The 10,634-nt window shown below is 40.1% G+C and overlaps 1 protein-coding gene across 1 annotated transcript in view; it reads left to right on the top strand.

Moving 5' to 3' along the window:
• The first annotated feature begins 115 nt into the window (after positions 1–115).
• The window catches only part of map3k22 (mitogen-activated protein kinase kinase kinase 22), a 37,400-nt gene continuing 26,881 nt past the window's right edge, over positions 116–10,634 (top strand). The window contains exon 1 of the mRNA XM_088402316.1: positions 116–489. The gene's annotated coding sequence lies outside the window, so the exon portion shown is untranslated. The remainder of the gene's footprint in view (positions 490–10,634) is intronic.

The raw sequence follows: 10,634 nt of genomic DNA, 5'->3' as shown, positions 1-10,634 counted from the left end.
TAGTTGCAGAGCATTAACCACCAGAGGGCGTAGTTGTTCACTTTTCTCCGCGCTTCGTTTGGAAGTTTGCCAACGAAGACCGTCACCACTTCCTGGTCGTGACGCACTCGCTGACGTCACCGACGCGTTCCTCCACCATCGCTGCCGCCACTGCTTTTTGCTTGTGTAGTCTTTGCGGAGGTTAGCGCGACGCTGGGAGAAAGTTTTCCCCGGAGAAACCTCAACATTCCCGGCGCTGGAAGGCAAGAAGCTTCGGCTGTGGATGTTCCAAGTGGATGAAAGCCTTCGTTTGACATTCCAGCCCCTCGGTTTCCGGATATCAGCGCACTGTTTATTTTTGTTTTTGAGTGGAAGACTTGCACAGCATCAGTTTGGAAGTCTTTCCTCTCGCTCTTTTGTTTTTTTAATTTTATTTTTTTTTTATTTTGGATAACTCCCCCCGTCGTCCAACAAGACGCATTCGAGGCATGGAGACGCTAAGATAACAAGGTAAGAAATTCACTCAATCGGCGTTATTTCCTCAAGCTTGTTGTCACGACAACTTTCACACGACGATGCAAATTGACAACTTTATTGATATTGGACACTATAAACAATTGATAGTAAAGCGTCCCATCATGCATCTGTTGTGTTGTTTAATTTTTACAGCCTGCTTACAGCTTTTGTGTTTGCATAGTTCAAAAGTGGTGTCCAAGCACTCGCGTAAATTGGAACAAAATTATGTTCATGCAAAAAAATGTTCATTTTTAGCCATTTTCAGGATTAAAAAGTTAGTATTTTTCTAATTGATAGCTTTATTATTATTCGTATCCAATCAGTACCTTTGAAAAACATTTTCGCTACTTGCTGTCGACTTAAAATTACACAGTTGAAAGTACACAGCTGGTCAGGTGACCTTCACAAAGCTAAGCCGTGATTGGTTGTTAGTCCTGAGAACATGTGATGTCATTTTCCGTCGACAACAAGTGGCAAAATCTTTTACTATGGTATTAAATATCAAAGAGAAAAATAATGTACAGTTTGAAATTACCCACAGAAATCCATGAACTATTTTTTTTTTGCTTGCCCCCCCCCCCCTTTTTTTATTTTATTTTATTATTTTAACTGGTATGACTTAATCGAAATAAAAATAGCAATAAAAATAGCAAAGTAAACCTCCAATAGAAAAAGTTATGGTCATAAATGAAAACCCGCAATCGAGTGAAGCTGCAATTACCTAACCATGATGTAGAGAGGGAAGACATGTTTTTATTTTACAATGTTTGCATGCTAACTGACTAACTGGTTGTTCCAGTCTTGTAGTTTCACTCTTGACCACAAATGATGCTAATGAGTGGTTTCTGCAAAAATTACAGTATCAGTGAAGAAATTTTGTGAACAGTTTTTCAAAACTTTGTATAGACAATCAAAGCACATGCAGGCTAACATTATTATCTCAAAGAGATTTAAAAAAGTCACGTGAACTGCTCTGAGATAATTTTATAGGAAAAAAAAGTCAAAGTCAACAAGTGCTAGATGCTAATTTGTTTCTTTTTTTTATGGCAATCAAAAACATAATACATATCTAGATGTCAACACTAGCATGCTAAATGGTTAACGGCATTTATTTCGTTTTGTAATACCAATAAAAAAATAATTAAAAAGTCAATATACAGATAACTTATGTTAGAGTTAGCATGCTAATCGGCTGATACTGTTTCACTGTTCTCGTAGTAGCACTCTTTGTACATTACTTGAAATTTTTCATTTGTACTTTTGATTTCTCTTGAAACTAGCTTACCGACAGGCTAATCCTGGCTGTTTTCATCATCTGATGTTTGGCGAGCGTTTGTTTCCATTTGCGATTGCCAGTAAACACGAATCTATTGTAAGTCTTGCTGTCCTAGAACTGCAGAAAGCAGGCCACTTCTCTGACACTTTTTGCGGCTGCCAAAGGTTACGCTGACTCACAGGAGCCTGAACGTTGCGTCAAAAGGCTTGGTTTTAGACGTCACTTGGTTACGCTACAAAGCTGAAACAAATTTGCTTTGTGGGTGGGATGCAAAATCTCGTCGAGTGCGGTGACACTTTTTTTTTGTGACACACAAAAATGGGTCAAGACGGGAAGCACAAATGCGAAGAACACTTTAGGACTTTTAGCCCGACGACGTCTGAGTGCTTTCATAGGCCGGCCGAGGTCGCCCGTCCTTATCTGTGGGAGTTCAGGGGTTGACCCCCCCCAACCCAACCCCCCTGTCTCTGCTCAGCCTCCCGAAGAGGAAGTTGTCCCAATTGAGCTTTGTCTGCAGCGGATTGTTTGAGCATGAAGACAATGCCGTCTGCTGCAATCGCGGCCGGATAGACAACACATGCTTGCACGACAACTTTGGACAAGCCTCGCTAGGGGCACTCATATTTTTATGGAATGAAAAAATAATGGAGTGATTTGAAATTCATTTTGCTGTCAGCCTAGTTCTCCCGCTGCAGCTCCAAATAGGGATGCAGCCGTCCAGTATTTTTGGTGTATGGATATCCCAACGAAACTTTGAATGGAATCGAGTATTTGGATTAAAAAAAAAAAAAATCATTTGGCTTATTATGTATAATCCACACATGCAGTAGAAAAAGCATAATTTTCTTCGGGCATTTTTCTAATTCCTGCGCTAAATGGCCCACAAATATGAGCGCTGTTCCTGAGTGGGTATCACAGGATTTGTTAGTTTGCCTAATTATGCACACAAAAGCGATTGTTTCTGCTACTTTTGGAGAATTAACAGCTCCGGGTCATACTGATCCCGACGCCGTAATGCTGTTCCCGAGAAATGAACATAACATACTTGAGAAAGCAAAGTAAGGGATTTGGATTACTTGCATTTCTGATTGGAGTGACCCAGGGATTTTACTGCTGTTTGTTGCAAATAAACATAAATGTAAAACTCCTGCTTCAAATATACTTCCATAAATTTGGGTCTGTGAAACTAATTTGCCTGCTTGAAAAGCGCATTTAAGTCAGCATGGTTTGTTAAAAAGTGATCAGTAGGAACGGTAACCGTGTCAACCTGTCAGCATCAAAACATGCGGAGTTATTTGCGTCTACCGCACCAGCCTAATTGGAGCACATGAAATAACTTCGTTCTCACTAAATACTTGTCCACAAAAAATAATCAACATAAAGTGTCATACCTGTTCTAAAAAAGAAATAATTATAAACAAATATCTGTCCACAGAAAAATATTAAATATAAGGCATCCTCTTTTAGGATTACAGTAGAGATCTGTTCACAACAAATAAATCATTAACTTGACAGGTAACGAGAGGTGGCACAAGTTGGGTTGAACCATTCTAGTATGGGGGAGAATCTGGTCTTTTAAATGAATGAAATTTCATAATCTGCTGAACATAATCTTTGTTTTATGAACAGAAACATTTAATTAACAATCATTATTTTTAAATGATTTTTTGCATGTTTGTTTTATTTAAAATCTCGGATACCCTCTGGAGTTCTGTCAAGTAAACCAGGGGTACCCGTACCCCCATTTGAGAACCACTGGTCTAAACACATTCTCCCGCTGGCTGTGTTTATGTCTGCAATTTCTGGTTATGTTGACATGTTGCATATAGTACACATAAATGCAGTTTTGATTTTGGCAATATTTTTGTGGTTTGCTAGTCCTGCCAAATGAAAAGAAAACATGGAATTTTCCTATTCCCAATCTTTTCCCCCTTGATTTTAATCTGTAAAAATGTTGTGATTTGGGCTCGATTTTTGATCACTTGATTTGCATCCGGACATCCCAATTTTCAGGTGATCAAAATTGTGGAAATTCATTTTTTTTTTTATTTTGCATACTGCAATGCAACAAAATAAACATATATATTTTTTATACTCTGCAACATCACAACACGGCCCAAAACTGTAAACATAAACCTAGCTAGTAGTAGTATTTGTTACAGCAAGCTAACGTGACGCTAGTGTTATGTAACAATGGGAATATTTTGACGTGGAAAGCAGAGCCAGCACAAAGGCGTCTTGCAATATCTGAAAACTGAACATTTCACAAAAAAACGTTCCATTGATCTTCCTTTCCATCCGCAGTTGAAAAATTAAATGATACTTTCGTAACACTATCTCAACCAAAAATAAAAAAGCTCATTCCTCCAACCATTCCAGTGACCTTCATCTGTATCACCAAAAAGAGAATAATATGTCATTCTACTTTTTTCTTCTCTTTGATTGTAGCATATCATGCACCTTTTGAATCAAAAACTAAGGTCTTGCGTCCGTTCCAGAGACAGCAAAATTCAATCCTGAGATGCCAAGACTTTTTGCTGGCTGAAGCATAGCAAACAAATGAAGTAAGATGGGCCTTTTACAAATCTTTGACTGGCTTGCGAGGGCTGTTTTTCTGTTCTCCTCTGCTGAAATGGAAAACTCTTGAGTACCAAGAGCCCCTAAGCCCCGAATTGCTTGACGGCAAAACATAAACACTCTCTCTCCTGTTGCTGGACCACAGCTGTTTGACATTCTGTCTCGCCACGAATGAATGAATGCGCTTGTAATAGCGTGTCAGCACATAATGGGGACGACGGCTTAACTTCAGATTCCTCTCGGGGTGAGAATACGCTTCTCCCCGACGCTGCGGACTCCGCCAGTGAATCGGCTATTTTTAGGTCGTGTTGTGCGGCCGGCGATAATGGCAGACGGATCCACTTATCAAGCCGGCTAATAGAGCCGTCACTTAGTCGGAGGAGGATCCTTTTACACTGGAGTCACGGCTTATTATTGCACAAAGCACGTGGACAAAATTTGCGTCCTCTATTGTGTGATTCTGTGGAGGACCAAAAGTGCCAAAATTAAATAATTCAATGCAATTAAATCACACGTGTCAAAGTCAAGGCCCGGGGGGCCACATCCGGCCCGCCACATCATTTTATTTGGCCCGCCAAGTGCTAATGATGACTGCCAAGTTCCTGGCTAGAATGCAAAATTTTCAAGTTTGTCTTCACATTTTGTCATTTTTTTGTTAACAATTCCCATTTTGAATAGTTTTTAGCAGCCTCTGATTTTAAAGTATGAATGTGTGAGCGTCATACCTCAAATTTATTTGACTTCACAGTCATAAAAGGCCTCCAACAAAAATTATAACTAAAATGTGGCCCATGGTAAAAATGAATTTCACACCAATGCATTAAATAATTGAATAAACGTGCTATTAATTATTAAAGCGTGTCATTAATTAATTAAATTACCATTGATTACATGTAAAAAAAAAAAAATTATATATATATATATATATATATATATATATATATATATATATATATATACAATTTCTAATTTAATTAAGGACATATTTAATGAAACATTGATTTATTTAATTCCATATTCAATTAAACATTTAATTCATGAAACAGTTGACAACACATTTAATGAAACATTGATTTATATATTCCATATTTAATGATGAATTAAACATTTATTTAATTTATGAAATGTTTAATTAATCAATGACAATTTTTATTAATTAATGAAATTTTGAATTATTTAATGGTTCATTTTTTTTTATATTTAATTTTGGCACTTTCGGGCCTGCCTAGGATTCGGCGCGTTATTGTCGACCGTCACATGGTCATCTTTTCAATCCCCCCAAGGAGGTTGTGTTTTCATTCGGGCTGGACGATTGTGGTAAAATAATGATCAAGCGACTCAATCATTAATACGACTTCATTCATTTCAAAATCTTATATTTGTTTGTTCATTCGTGCATTTGATGCTTTCCCCCTTATTATAGAATCAATCCTTGAATATGCCTTTCCCCTATTGCTTTATCCTATTTATTTTTCTCTCGTTGGGAGAAGAAACAATTTTGAGGTCTGTCTGGCAAATTTCCGCCAGCCTCGATTTGAATCGCTTCGGTCAAGTTTCCAGAAGACATTGAGCAGAGACTCGAGCTGGTGTCTAAGCAGGCCTCCCGCAGGGTGACATTCTCCCGTCCGCGCACCTCTCGGCCTTGCGCGCCTCCCTTCCCAGAACCAGCCAGTTGGTGACTCATGCAGGGCGACCGCAGCGCAGCAGTCTTGGCCGTCGCGCAGCGGCCGAAAGGACGGGACAGGACACCCCCGCCGCTGACCTTTTGTTTTTCTTAAAGGAGCCAGTTAACGAAATGTCTCGCTAAATAATCACTCCTCCGCTTCCTGCCCCATGTCGCAACTAGTCATCCGCTGGGGGTTGTGGCGGCCGTCCCCTCGATGACTTCATCCGCTGTTGATGGTTTTTATTTTGGAGACCACGTTTAACGTCCTACCACCACTTGCTTGTGTCCACAGCGTGAGCAAAAAAAAAAAAAGAGCTCGTTTTGCTCGCCGCAAACGGCCTATCCTAGGCGCTCTGTTTTAGACGAGCGTGTTTTCTTGCTTTGGTCTGCAAATTGTTTTTTTGCAATGTTATTTCAGGCCTTTTTATATTGCCTAGTTTCACAAGGGATACAAAAGCACGCTTTGTCTTAAATCGAGGCGTGCATTTGTGACTTTTGGTGACGTCCAACTTCACCATACCATTTTGTAAATTTAGATCATCATTCTCTTGCTGATTTTTGCAAATTGTAGTTATTTAACAAAAAAAACCCATCATGTTCATTAGTTTGACAAGAAAAAGCGATAAGCAGCATGGCATGCACTCTTTATGATCATCTTCACCGTCTACAAGTGATCATGTGACTTCAAAGCGGAATATATCTGCAGATTTTTCAAAATTTCCTGCTCCCTTGTTTTTCTTTCATTACCGCAAGAAGGTGGATTTCTGTGACATTTACAACTGTACCACACTTTGCTTTTGTAAGGCCAACTGTTTGACTGGACTCTGCAGATTCTTGGAGTTTTTTTGGTCAAATGTTCTTTCCCCACTTTGAACAGTAAGGTGCATTTCAGTCACTATTTAATCGACAAAAGTTTTCAATCTTGGGAACGAGTGCCCTACAACTTTCGTATTTTTAAACAACCCATCACCATTTTCAATACTTTCACGAGAAAAATTTGGAAGCAACATACCATGCATTCTCTTTTATTGTTCATCTTCACCGTCTACAAGCAACCATGTGACTTCGGAGCCATGTATCTATTTCTCTGCAGATTTTTCAATATCTCCTGCTCTTTGTTTTCTTACCACAAGCAGCATATAATGCACTTTCTTTACAAGGTGGATTTCTGTGACTTCTCCAGTCACGTGTCATTTTTCTTTTATAATTTTTTAATTATTCTATATAACTCTTTGCATTTGGAATTGATTGTGCACCCATATTTGGGTGCGATTTGCAGTACTGTATTTCTTGCTGTAATGAGATAGGCCATCTTGATTGCTAAAGTATTTTTCTGTGTCTGTTCCGCTGACATCCCTACGCACTCTCAATAGTTCCATCAAATGCCCCCAGGATTAAATCTTGACTTTTATTTTCTATAGATATAGCAGATATCTACATATCATATACTATTTTACACAAAAACTGTATGTCATTATTTCTTCGTAGGTTAGCGCACAATCAATTCAGTTGTTGATAAATTAGCCACTTACAACCAGCCATTGTGCATTTGCTTCAAGCACTAGTCACCGCCACTCTTGTTTAAAGATCCATAACTCATGACGAGTGCATCATCGCCCGCAGGAACCCCTTCAGGCGTCTCGATGAGCGGCTCCCTGTTGATTTGTTTGTTTGTGCGACCGTCGTCAAGCGCGCAGTCAGAGGCCGTTTTTCACCTGACTATGTCCAGGATTGTATCATTAGAAATTGTTGTTCCCGTTTTTAATTTGAGGTCCAGAATCAGATGAAACAAGAAGTTCTGCAGCCAAATTTCGCTGCAACGCGGTGGGCCAAAACAAACTGATTTGGTGGAAAATCCTTATAGCGTTGGGGGATGTTTTTTGGCAGAAGTCTGCGCTCTTTTCCGTCAGCAGGATTACGCAAAACCTCGCTGCTCTTTGTAGAACTCCCAGCAGAGGATTATTGTGAAAGCTGTGGAAGACTCTTCCAGTCATTCAAAATGGCTCAAAGAGAGTTTTGATAGAGAACCCTTAGTGACTTTTCAGAGAAGAAAATCTTGGTGCCTTCAGTGGGCTGCTGTCATTCAAAGAGGTAAGCGGGGATCAGGTTTTGTCTTGGAGAAATTTCTGAAAATTCATATTTTCCGATGCATTTGTACCTTTTTCCTATGGAAAATCAATCAAGTCTTCTGTAATATTTGAAGGATGTGCCATCAAAAAGGGGGACAAGAGCCTGTTTAATAATCCTTGAAGCTTTAATTAGAATTGTATCTTGCTCAATGTTCTGTAGCAAATTGCATAATCATCCTTACGCTAAAAAAAACAAATCAAACAATACATTTCCTGGTTCATTTAAAAGTGCTTCATCATGCTGTTCACATTTTGACATTATGAACCCAGATGACCTCTAATATTCGATTTACAGTACCGTGTCTTTGCTAGGTGTCAATAGGATGTTCTGAACGCCAAGGGAATCTTGAGTTTAGTTTGGCACCAGCAGGTTGCAGAAGATACCAGAAGAGTCGCAGAAAAGGACATTTTGTATTTAGCGCCTTGTTGGATAGAGCGGAGGTTCTCAAATGGGGTTCGAGGACCCCTGGGTGTACATCTAGTGAGATTTCAACCAGGTTTCTATCAGTATCATGATCACTATCAAAACATCGATGGTAATATTTTTAATGCCATGACCGGAAAAATACATTCTTCTTTTCAAATTAGGAGCAAATTAATTGGAACATGAAACAACATAATGCTAAATTGTGTTGCGGACTCATTTGCAATCAATTGTAGATCTTTATTTTGTTTCTAAGTTTTTAAGAGATGGACGTAGTTTGTAATGCAATTTTCCTGCAAATAAGCCAGAAATAAACCTATGTTATCGGACACTGATGCCATAGCTTTGCACTGGTTAAGGGATACTAGTCAAAAAAATGAAAATTATACTTCACAAGGGTACATAATTGCAGAAAAAAAGTTGAAGAAGCTATACAAGGTTAAAGAATGTCCAATTAACGTCACTTGTAGTACTTTTGAGGTCCGTCATGAAATTTCACCCGAGAGCAGAACAACCATAACTTTCTGTGAGTCGCGCATATCCAGATGCGTTTGTTTTGCAGTATTGCATATATGAGAGGGATCCCCTCGAATTGATTCAAAGTTCTTTGGGACTCCTCGAGGATGATATCACACATGAGCTCACTTTGTTCACGCCACAAAGCAGCTGCGGAGAAAAACCTTTCACCTCTCAAGTCTCCGGAGAGCGAGCGAGGGAGAGAGAGAGGAGGGAGTTCCCCTGTTTGGATAGTGACGCAACGTAGCTGAAAGACGTTAGTGTGGATGGGCCGCGACTTCCCTTTAATCAAGAGTCTTCAAAATACGACTACAGCGGGAGGGTTTCGGGCTTTGTCCGACATCAAAGTCTTCTTCATGTGTAGAAATGGCGCCGCGGGTCGCACCTTATGAATAATTTGGGCCACGGGGGCCTACTCCTCCCTCGAGTGTTACCGGTGTTCACCCAAGAGCAACGCTCGCTCGCCAAGAAGTGTGATCAACATTGGGATGCTGATCAGTGGGTTCCGCTCGCCTGGCATCACGTCGGGCGGCAGGTTCGAGGGGGGGCGAAGAAACAGATGGGCCATCTGCTGACAAGCTGGCACCGGACGGGGGCGACTCGAGCATTAGCGGACCGGACCGTGCGGTGTTCCGAGACCACCTGTTCTATTCTTTCATGTGTGGTCAGAAGCGGCATTGTCGCTGTTTATCAAGGTCTGATTCAAGGGCGGTAGTGCAATGTGCAACTATAATAGTTAAAGGGCATACTCAGTTTAAGGCTGTTATGCTCCGTCGTTGAATTTATATTTTTCAGACTATCAGGCGCACCTCCTAATCTGCAACATTAATGAACAAGTCTATTTTTGATTATTTCCATGTATAAGGTACACGGTTATAAAGCATAGCAGTTTATAAGGCGCACCGGCTGATAAGGCACACCAGGTATTAAGGTGCACCACAGTTTATAGCAGACGGTGTTATAAGGTCCAGGTTATAAGACACGCCAGTTTATTAAGTGCCCTGAGTAATAATGCACTCACAACTGGTTATAAGGCACTTTAAAAGGTGCACTAGACATTTAGACACACCTGGTAATAAAGTGCAGCAAATCATAAAGCACACCGGGCTAAAATGTATACCAGGTTATAAGGCGCACTGAGTAATAGGGCTCTCCCATTGGGTTATAAGGCGCATTATACGGTTTACTGGGGTAAAAGGTACACAGCTTTGAAACATGCACCAGGCTATAAGTAGTACAATACTATAATATGCACCAGTTTATAGGATACATTTTGCTATAAAGTGTATTATAGGGTGCACTGAGTTCTAAGGCATGCCAGGTTATATTGCGCACGGATGGTGGTCCTAAAAGGTGCCCTTGGTAATAACATGTACCCGTTTATAAGCTAGACAGCTATAACGTATATTATAAAGTGTAGCGGTACTGTATATAAGACACACCAGTTTATAAGGCTCACTTGGTAAAAAGGTGCACGGGGTTATATGGTGCACCGAGTTAGAAGGCTTGCTGGATAATAGTGCACCCACCAGGTTCTAAGTCTTATTATAA

This window comes from Hippichthys cyanospilos, chromosome 19 (assembly GCF_059441005.1).
Source record: "Hippichthys cyanospilos isolate Australia breed blue-spotted pipefish chromosome 19, RoL_Hcya_1.0, whole genome shotgun sequence".
Lineage (NCBI taxonomy): Eukaryota > Metazoa > Chordata > Actinopteri > Syngnathiformes > Syngnathidae > Hippichthys > Hippichthys cyanospilos.
The sequence above is the reverse complement of the archived record's forward strand: the minus strand, read 5'-3'. Positions and strand labels throughout refer to the sequence as shown.